The sequence below is a fragment of the Rutilus rutilus genome (assembly GCF_951802725.1).
Source record: "Rutilus rutilus genome assembly, chromosome: 25".
NCBI lineage: Eukaryota > Metazoa > Chordata > Actinopteri > Cypriniformes > Leuciscidae > Rutilus > Rutilus rutilus.
In genome coordinates, this window is record NC_140229.1 from 30,138,927 (window position 1) to 30,150,513 (window position 11,587).

Genomic DNA, 11,587 nt, shown 5'->3' on the forward strand with positions numbered 1-11,587 from the left:
GTTTATTAGTAGCTTTCTGTTCAGGTGGAACTGTTTTTACACACACTACATTTTCAACATTAAATGCCAATTCTTTTTGTATTTGCTCTCGTTCTCGCCTGTCAGCTTCTTCTACCCAACACATTATAGTCGGTTCACAGTTCTTACACCCATGTTTAACACACACACAGCAGCCACTCTGATTTTCCCTCGTTCTTTTCTACTGACTCTTTTACGACATTATGTCTTATTTTACTCAAGGTCCCCGCTTCGGGAAAATTGTGATATTTGATCAGTTTTTTGTATGTCAACCATACATTTACCACCATAATTATTGGCCTATCTGTTTTATTGGCCTGCTCTTTCCTGTCCCCCCTCAGCTGCTGGAAAACCTCACAGAAACATATGATTAAACAGTTTGGAAACAAATGAAAATAAGAAATACTGAATTTTCCCGTAACAGCTTGTTTCTCTACCTGTCGAGGAGCACTAGTTTCATGGGACTCACCGGCTGTGTGCTCCGTCTGGTTTGGTGGTCCCGTAAGTAACTTTGTTTCAAGAACTGCAATCCTTTGTAAAAGTCTGTGGCAGTTGGTGCAGCAAGTAGATTCCAGAAGAGGCATTTTCTCTTATCCTTGTAGGCAGTTGTGTTTTCCTTTCCCGGAATGTAAGCTGGTCGGGTAAAAGAATTCTCAGTTTTTGTAGTAATCCAAACTTTGTCGTATGAGCACTGTGCTGATTTGCTGAAGTTAAAATTAGCTGATAAAAGGAAATAAAATAAAGGAAATAAAATACAAAAGAATAGGAGATAAAATGTAAAAGCGATAGAGCAAAGCGCGGAGCAGTAAGCAAGAGCGTCCGAACAGTAGCTGAGCAGGAAGAAGAAAAACCAGTAGAAAAGTAGAAAACCAGTAGAAAAACCAGTAGGTGGTGGGCAGGGTACAAGGGACTACAGGTGGGTGGCAGCAGACAGTGGGCTTTCTCTTTTCACCGGACAGCATCAGATAACTGGGTGTCACCTTTCTTTCACAGGCCAGCGGCAGTTGGGGTGGAGCGACAGATAATAGGATCCCTCGCAGGGCAGCGATGGCAAAATGCAGTGGCGGCTAACAGGTTCTCTATGTTCACAGAACAGCAGTGGTGAATACAGAATCCAGCAGTTAACAACTGAGTCTTCTTTCCACAGAACAGCGATGGCAGCATGCAGTGACGGATAACAGGTTCTCTATGTTCACAGAACAACAGTGGTGAGTACAGAATCCAGCAGTTAACAACTGAGTCTTCTTACCACAGAACAGCAATGGCAGAATGCTGTGGCGGATAGCAATTTCTCTATGTTCACAGAACAACAGTGGTGAGTACAGAATCCAGCAGTTAACAACTGAGTCTTCTTACCACAGGGTAGCGAGGGCAGCATACAGTGACGGATAATAGGATCTCTATGTTCACAGAACAACAGTGGTAAATACAGAATCCAGCAGTTAACAACTGAGTCTTCTTTCCACAGAACAGCGATGACAGAATGCGGTGGCGGATAGGTCCTCTATGTTCACATTAATTCTTGGTACTCCACCAGACTAGACGGTATCCGACTAAGCTTTCAGAGTGCTGGTAACATCAAACGTTCAAACACTCGTGCATGTATCGAATCACTTTAAATATTCAACGTGCTCACTTCAATCGTCAGACACTGCAATGACACACCGCTTAACAGTGAAAAGTGTACCTTCACTTCAGCTCGTCGGGGCCGGCAGATCCACTATGATGATACTTTCAAAAGGGAGACACCAAGTTCGACCAACAATCTGCAATTCAGACCCCACTCGTTTCCCTCGCCACCAACCGTCTTTACTTCCGCTGCCGTCCTGCCGCCTCTGCCTCTCGTCTTCTCGTAACCTCGACTTTGATCGCGACCACTCTGCTTGCCTGCGCACTCGTCTCTTCAAACTGCCGCTTCTCTCTTTTCAAACCGCCACACACGCTCACTCGTTCCCAACACACGCTCAAATAGCCACTTGATTATCCACTGCAGCTGTTGCTCATCAATATGGGCGGCCATGACAGGCCGCCGGAACCGGCCTGGTGTTACACCGGAACTGTTTCCCCAAGGGAACTCGTTCCGTTCGTCGTAGTTCCTATTCGTCACCCGGTGACATAAGTATATCGATATAACTATATACAGTATATGTTTTTGCCTTGACGCTGCTTCTGAATAGCGTAACAGGAAGCATGTGAAGTAACTGAATGAGAAAATTTTCAGATTTAGGTTTTTTTCATCAAACACCTTCCAATCTCTGCAGTTTGTGGTGGAGGACTCGATGAGCGACATGTCTTCAGTGTTGAGTCTGAATGAGATTGAGAACGATGAGCAAATGCTCAGCTCTTCCTCCAGAAGCCCGAGAGGAGCCCGACTGCAGGGTGAGCGTCATGTTTGGGATATGTGTGGAACACTGTGGTGAAATCACATGACAAACCTGCAGCTGTGCAGTTGCAGAAGTTTAATTAAAATGTCATTTAATTATTAGGGACAGTGAGAGGAATTTTACTGCAAACCTTAAAAATTAAATAAAAGAACAATACAAAATAGGGATTAGCGTGTAGGATCATATGGCTTAAAAATGAAAGATAGACAATAAAAAAGTGATAGAAAAGTGTAGAAGAATAGGATTTAAATGATGTAAATTAATAATAAAAGTGATAGAAATGTGTAGAAAAATGTCTTAAAAAGGTGTAGGAAAATATGGCTTAAAAATTTTTAATAAAAGAACAATAAAAAGTTAGCCTGGCTAACGTCAGACCTCTTTCCCATTGAGACGTGGTCTTGGAACCACATGTTCATTTTCTCGTATTTGAGGCGTGGTTTACGAATGCCCAGAGCCGTTTATTGGGCTCTACGAATGTCTATCAAATGCGCCACGCCTGAACCTGAGCCCTCAGCCAAGATGGCCGCCACCACGTCGCCTGAGCCCTCAGCAGAGATGGCCACCGCCATGCCTAAACCTGAGCCCTCAGCAAAGATGGCCGCCGCCACGTCGCCTGAGCCCTTAATTCAATTCAATTCAAATTTATTTGTATAGCGCTTTTCACAATACATTTTGTCTCAAAGCAGCTTTACAGAAAGTGCACTTCAGAAATGTACATAGAAAAATACAGTTAGTTAAGCATGTATTAATTTAGGGCATAACATATCGCCAGCATTGAGTCGTCTCTTCACAGGAGTCGAGTCGTCTATTCACGGGTGTTGGGGCATATGAAGGTTCCATGAGAGGCTGGATACAAACTGGAACAGACAAACTCTATTTACTAGCGTCCCGAGATAACAACAGAAAAGCAGATGGGAAATAATTAGCATAGCTGCTGTTCATAATATTAATGCATTCGATATGATTCAACTGTAGTATAAAGGTAAGTATTATGCGAACGCTTGGCTAAAGAGATGCGTCTTTAATCTAGTTTTAAACTGGGACAGTGAGTCTGAGCCTCGAACAATATCAGGAAGGCCATTCCAGAGTTTAGGAGCTAAATGTGAAAACGCCCTCCCTCCTTTAGTGGACTTAGATATCCTAGGAATGACCAGAAGCCTTGAATTTAGTGATCTTAAAGAGCGCGATGGATTGTAGGGCGATAGAAGTTCTGTTAAATACCCAGGAGCTAAACCATTTAGGGCTTTATAGGTCATTAGTAATTTTTTTTTTTTTTTTTTTTACCTTTATTTTACCAGGGAAGAAAATCACATTGAGATTACAATCTCTTTTACAAGTGAGCCCTGGCCAAGAAGGCAGCACATAGAGGATACACTTTAACAGACAACAAACAACAAAAGACAGGGATGCACAGAAGTATTAAAATATACAGAAAATCACTATTTAAAACAATCACAAACATGATGATAAATTTGATTTAGACAAGACTTGAATTCAATATGTGAAATAAAAACCTCCAGTTTTAGCTGGTTTTGCAACTCATTCCATGAAGTTGGAGCACTATAACTAAAAGTTTTAATTTGTGGAACATCATACAGTATGTATCTATTTGATCTTAGCTTGTATTCAAATCTACTAGTTGTTAAGAGTGAAGTTAAATATAAAGGAGTATGTCCAGTTATTGATTTATACACAAAGATCATCCAATGTTTGAACCTTCTTGTGTTAAGTGAGGACCAACCGACCATTTCATATAATACACAGTGATGAACAGAGTACTTTGCATGCGTTATAAATCTCAATGCTGAATGATACACAGAATCCAAAGATTTCAACAAGGTCTTTGTGGAGTGTCTATAAAACACGTCTCCATAGTCTAAAACCGGCAAAAAGGTAGCTTCAACCAGCTTTTTCTTGGCTTTCTGTGTAAAGCAGGAACTGTTTCTGAAGTAAAAACCCAGCTTTAATTTCAATTTAGTGACTAACTGTTTAATATGCAAATTGAAAGACATGTTTTCCTCTAATATAAAACCCAGATATTTATATGAGCAAACTAATTCTATTGGCCTGCCCTTTAATGTGCGGAGTTGAGGCAAGGAAGGTCCAGGCTTACGGGTTCTATTAAAAAACATATATTTCGTTTTCTTATCATTTAAAACTAAATTTAATGCCTGTAGATTAAGCTGGATATTTTCAAATGCTTTTTGTAGCCTTAAAATTGTATCAGCAGGTGATTTTGCAGAACAATAAATAATAGTATCATCAGCATACAAATGCATTTTTGCATTAATCACATTTTCACTAATGTTATTAATATATACTGTAAACAGCAATGGCCCCAAAATAGAGCCCTGCGGTACTCCAGAGTTAACAATAAGTTTCTCAGACGTACAGTCATTTAAAAGTACACGCTGACATCTGTTATTTAAGTAGTTACTGACCCAACCTATAGCAGCATCAGAGAGGCCAATGCATGCCAACCGTGATAATAAGATAGCATGATTGACTGTATCAAAGGCTTTTGTTAAATCAATAAATAACGCAGCACATGATTTATGATCATCTAAAGCACTGATTATGTCATTAAGTACTTTCATAGTAGCAGTAGTAGTACTATGATTTTTTCTAAAGCCAGACTGAAAAACTGATAAAATACTATTACTAACCAGGAATTGTTTTAATTGTTCACTGACGATAGATTCCAAAATCTTAGCTATCACTGATAATTTAGAGATTGGACGATAATTGTCCAAATTAGATGGGTCACCACCTTTCAGCATTGGTAGAACCAGGGCAGATTTCCAATCTTCAGGAACAATATTCTGTTCTAGCGATAAGTTTAAGATATAAGTCAATGGCTCAGCAATGACTTCTGCTGCAAATTTTAAAAATATAGGTGCAATCTCATCAGGCCCTGCAGATTTACGAATATCCAGTTTTTCCAACGCCATTAAAACTTCATGACTCATAATAGGCGTAAAATTGAATCTAGTACTATAGTCTTCCCTTGACTGACATATGTTCAGATTATTTTGATCAGACAATCCACTGAATATAGCTCCAGCTGATACAAAATGCTTGTTAAAGCAGTTTACCATCTCGGTTCTATCGGTTATTTGCCTTTCATTTATTATTAATTGGTTTGGGAAACCATTAGATGATTGAGAAGAGGACAACGACTTGATGGTTTTCCAAAATTTAGTTGGGTTATTTAGATTTCTTGTTGTTTCATTAAAATAAAACTCAGATTTTGCAAACACACAAGCCTTCCGTATAGGACGCACCTTCTGTTTTCTCTCTAATAAGGTAGCATCAATTAACTACTGAGAAGTGCAAATGCAAAACCAAAATGGTGTTTACCAATCAGTGGCCAATTTCAAACTACAATAAATGTTTTTCAACCATTTTTCAACAGACTTGCACCCCACTGATTGGGAAACACCCAGGAGTGTTTTGCACAGATACAGTACATGCCTGCAATATCTTGTGCTCATAAACTAAGACTCACTGTTAGTTCAATGTCACTGTCTCCACCCATATGTGCTGTTGGCTTTCATCAAAATTCCAATGCTGATCCAACACACTTTAAACACTGAAATGTCAATCTCAACCAAAATTATGGTTTGGATCAAAACTCAACATTGTATCAATGTCCCCATGCTATCTGTGTGATTTATTTCAACACCTTACTTACTTTGAAAATGAATGTATGTTAGTAGATTTAGTAACAATAAATAAAATGCAAGTAAATAGCATGCTAAAAACAGAAATGAATTATATGCACCATTGTTTGAAACTCAGAGAGGTCATGCATGTCAAGACTTCCGTATAGGACGCACCTTGTGTTTTCTCTCAATAAGGAAGCATCAAGTAACAACTGAGAAGCCCACATGCAAAACCAAAATGGGCGTATACCAATTAGTGGCAATTTTCAAACTACAATTGATGTTTTTCAACCATTTTTCAAAAGACTTGCTAAAATCATGAGGGCCCACCCCTAAACCAAACCCCCAGTGTATTAGAGCAAATGAGGTAACGTCTCGGGTTACGTATGTAACCCTTGTTCCCTGAGAAAGGGAACGAGACACTGCGTCGGTGACGACACTAGGGGAACGCCCTTCAGCGTAGCGCGTCTGAATTTATGAATGAAACCGAATCCAATCCTTTTGGCGTTGCGTGATGACGTAGCGTGTGACGGCATAAGCGGATGTATACAAAAGCACGCCGGCACACAGAAATGTCAGCTTTTGCTATGAAGCAAGTGCTCCAGGCGGGGTGAGGTGTGGCGAACCGACGCAGTGTCTCGTTCCCTTTCTCAGGGAACAAGGGTTACATACGTAACCCGAGACGTTCCCTTTCGAGGGAACTCGAACTGCGTCGGTGACGACACTAGGGGAACGAGATACCCACTATACCACAACGAACCCCGCTTATCCTAGTGTGAAGCTGTCTTCAGACACACTTAGGACGAAAGCACTCGTGCACCGGGTGTAGAGGGAAGGTCCAGACTGTAAAACCTCATGAATGTGTGCGGAGTGGCCCAGCCAGCCGCCTCACATATGTCATGGACAGAAACCCCTGAAAGGAGGGCTCTAGAGGACGCCATGCCTCTGGTGGAGTGAGCTCTCACGGCCATAGGTGAAGGCAATTTGCGCACCTGATAGGCCAGGGAAATAGTCTGAACGATCCAGTTGCTGATGGTCTGTTTAGAGGCGGGAAGCCCCTTCTTGGGCGACCCAAAACACACCAGCAACTGGTCTGACTTCCGCCATGAGGAGGACCTCTGAATATAACACTGCAGTGCTCTGACAGGGCAGAGCAGATGAAGTCTCTCCTCACCCGCCGTCACGTGAGGTGGAGGATAAAATGCCTGCAGAACCACAGGCCGTGCCACATTAGATGGCACCTTGGGCAAATAGCCGGGCCTGGGATGTAAGATGGCCTTAATGTTGCCTGGAGCAAACTCCAAGCACCCATTGGAAATAGAGAGCGCCTGGAGATCTCCTACCCTCCTCAGAGAAGTAATGGCCAACAGAAAGGCCACCTTAAATGAAAGGTTCTTGGCCTCAGCCGACTCCAATGGTTCGAAGGGAGCCTCGGCCAGCCCCTCGAGAACCACTGCCAGGTCCCAAGAGGGAACTCTGGTGCGAGTCGCAGGTCTCATCCTCCAAGCCCCACGTAGGAAGCGTACGACCAGGTGATGCCTCCCCAGCGGGCCATCACTCAGAGGAGCGTGGAAAGCCGCAATGGCAGCCACATAAACCTTGAGTGTGGACGGGGTAAGCCCGGCAGAAAAGCGGTCTTGGAGAAACTCCAGTACTGAAGCCACTGGGCAGTTAACTGGGTCCAAATCACGCTCTCTGCACCAAACGGAAAATACATTCCACTTAAGGCCGTACAACTTCCTTGTGGAGGGAGCTCTGGAAGATATGGTCTCGACCACTCCAGCTGACAGGCCGGCTTCTAGGTACTGTGCCCCCTCAGGGGCCAAACCCACAGTTTCCACAGCTCGGGTCGAGGGTGGAGAACTGAGCCCTCCGCCTGAGACAGCAAGTCCCTCCTCAGAGGGATCTGCCATGGCGGGCCTGCCAGGAGTGAAATGATGTCCGAGAACCATACTCAGGCCGGCCACAACGGGGCTACTAATAGCAGGCTGACCCCGTCTCGACGGACCCTTTCCAGAACTCCTGGGAGCAGAGCGATCGGGGGAAAAGCATACAGACGTAGCCTCGGCCACGTCTGTACCATAGCATCCAACCCCAGTGGGGCTGGATGTGTGAGGGAGAACCACAGTGGACAGTGAGTCGTCTCTCAAGACGCAAACAGGTCCACATCCACTGGGCCAAACCTCTCGCATATCAACTCCACCGTCTCGGGGTGGAGTCTCCATTCCCCGGGCCTCAGCCCCTGCCTCGACAGTATGTCTGCTCCCTGGGTCTGGTCCCCCGGGACATACATCGCCCTGAGAGACGACAGTCTCCGCTGGGACCACAGGAGGATCTGATGCGCCAGTCTGCACAGAGGGCGCGACCTCAGACCCCCCTGGCGGTTCAAATAAGACACCACCGACATGTTGTTGGTTCTCACAAGGACATGGCGACCATGGAGGTCTGGCAGGAAGCTCCTCAGAGCCCGGAATACCGCCAACATTTCTAGGCAATTTATGTGCCAAGAGGAATGATGGTCCTGCCAGAGGCCTCTCGTAAAATGGCCGTCCATGACCGCGCCCCAGCCCGTGAGGGAGGCGTCTGTCGAAATAGATACCCGGCGACATAACGCTCCCAAATTGGGACCCTGGGACAAGAACCAAGGCTTCTTCCAAATTGACAGGGAACGAAGGCATCTGCGCATAACCCTTATCAAGCGGAATGGGTTTCCCCTCGGGAAAACCCCTTGGTTCTTAACCACCACTGTAAAGCTCTCATGTGTAGCAGGCCAGAAGGTATCATGCTGGACGCTGCTGCCATGAGACCCAACACTCTCTGAAAGTGTTTGACAGTGACGGCCTGGCCTAGCCTTAACCTGGACACTGTGGTCAGGATAGACTCGATCCGAGCAGGAGACAACTGAGCCCGCATCGTGACCGAGTCCCACACCACTCCCAGGTGTCAACACGCTCTTCTTCGTGTTGAGTTTTAACCCCAGGCTCTGGATGCGGGCGAGGACGACATCTTGATGCCGAATCGCCAACTCTCGCGACTGGGCCAATATTAACCAGTCGTCGATGTAATTGAGCACCCTGATGCCCTCGAGCCTCAGGGGTGCTATAGCTGCATCTTACTTCAAAAGCACTCGTTGTTAACGATATGATTTCAGATAATAACCTAGGTGTGCTGTGTTTGACAGAAACCTGGCTAAAACCAAACGATTACTTTACTTTAAATGAATCAACCCCGCAAGATTACTGTTATAAACATGAGCCTCGTCTGAAACGCAAAGGGGGTGGTGTTGCTGTAATCTATAGTAATAGTTTCAAAACCACTAAGAAATCAAGTTTTAAATATAATTCTTTTGAAGCATTGGTGCTTAATGTAAAAATATATAGTGTAAACGATAAATCACGTTTGAGATTTGTGCTGGCTACTGTATACAGGCCACCAGGGCACCATACAGACTTTATCAAAGAATTTGCGGACTTTCTATCAGAATTAATATTGACTGCAGATAAAGTACTAATTGTTGGTGATTTTAATATACACATCGATAATGAAAAAGATGCATTGGGATTGGCATTTAAAGACATTGTAAATTCAATTGGAGTTAGACAACACGTGTCAGGACCTACTCATCGTCGTAATCATACTCTAGATCTAATATTATCACACGGAATAGATGTGGATGCCGTTGAAATTCTGCAGCAGAGCGATGACATCTCAGATCATTATCTAGTCTCGTGTAATTTGCATTTAGCCAAGGCTGCAAAGCCGACTCCGTGTTTCAAATATGTGAGACCTATCACTTCTGCTACTAAAGATTGCTTTATTAATAATCTTCCTAATCAGTTTCATCATCTCAGCATCTCAGATAGCTTAGAAGAACTAGATATTACAACAGAAACGTTTAACTCTCTCTTTTCCAGCACTTTAGACACAGTTGCTCCGTTGCGCTTAAAGAAGATTAAAGAAAATAGTCCAACGCCATGGTACAACGAGCACACTCGGGCCCTTAAGAGAGCAGCCAGAAAAATGGAGCGCAACTGGAAGAAAACAAAACTAGAGGTATTTCGCATTTCATGGAAAGAGAGCTCAATTACTTACAGAGAGGCTTTAAAAGCTGCTAGATCTGCTTATTTTTCAACACTATTAGAAGAAAATAAACATAATCCTAGGTATTTATTTGAAACGGTGGCTAAACTAACGAAAAATAAAGCTTCAAGCACCGAAGTTTCCAAGCAACACAGCAGTAATGACTTTATGAACTTCTTCACTTATAAGATTGATAATATCAGGGACAAAATTATAACTATGCAACCGTCTACTACAGTATCGCATCAGGCAGTGCATTGTAGTCTCCCTGAGGAAAAATTTGATTCATTCGTTGCTATAGGAGAGGAAGAATTTACTAAACTCATTAAATCATCTAAATCTACAACATGTATGTTAGACCCTATACCGACTAAGCTACTGAAAGAAATACTTCCAGAGGTCATAGATCCTCTTCTTAATATCATTAATTCGTCTTTGTCTCTAGGATACATACCAAAAAACTTTAAGCTGGCTTTGATTAAACCGCTTGTTAAAAAAACGCAACTTGATCCTTCAGAATTAGTCAATTACAGGCCGATCTCGAATCTACCTTTTCTGTCAAAGATATTAGAAAAGGCAGTATCTTCACAACTGTGTTCCTTTCTTGAAAGAAATGATATCTGCGAGGATTTCCAGTCCGGATTTAGACCGTACCATAGTACCGAAACAGCTCTCGTTAGAGTCACAAATGATTTGCTCTTATCATCCGATCGTGGTTGTATCTCTCTATTAGTGTTACTCGATCTTAGTGCCGCATTTGACACCATCGACCACAACGTTCTTTTAAATAGATTAGAACATTATGTTGGCATTACGGGAAATGCACTAGCATGGTTTAAATCATACTTATCTGACCGTTATCAGTTTGTAGCAGTAAATGATGAGATGTCTCATCGATCACAAGTTCAGTATGGCGTACCACAGGGCTCAGTACTAGGACCGCTGCTGTTCACTCTGTACATGCTACCCTTAGGAGATATCATTAGGAAACATGGCATTAGCTTTCACTGTTATGTCGATGATACTCAGCTCTATATTTCCTCAAAACCTAACGAAACTTATCAATTCACAAAATTAACGGAATGCATAGCGGATATAAAAAATTGGATGACTTGTAATTTCCTACTTCTAAATTCTGAAAAAACAGAGTTTCTAATTATTGGACAAAAAACTTCCTCACGTAATAACCTAGAATACTGTCTAACACTTGATGGCTGCTCTGTTAAGTCTTCGTCGTCGGTTAGGAACCTGGGTGTGCTCTTTGATACCAATCTTTCATTTGAAAGTCACGTGTCTAGTATCTGTAAAACTGCATTTTTCCATCTTAAAAATATATCTAAATTACGTCATATGCTCTCATTGACAAATGCGGAACAATTAGTTCATGCGTTCATGACCTCAAGGCTAGATTATTGTAATGCTCTACTAGGTTGTTGCCCT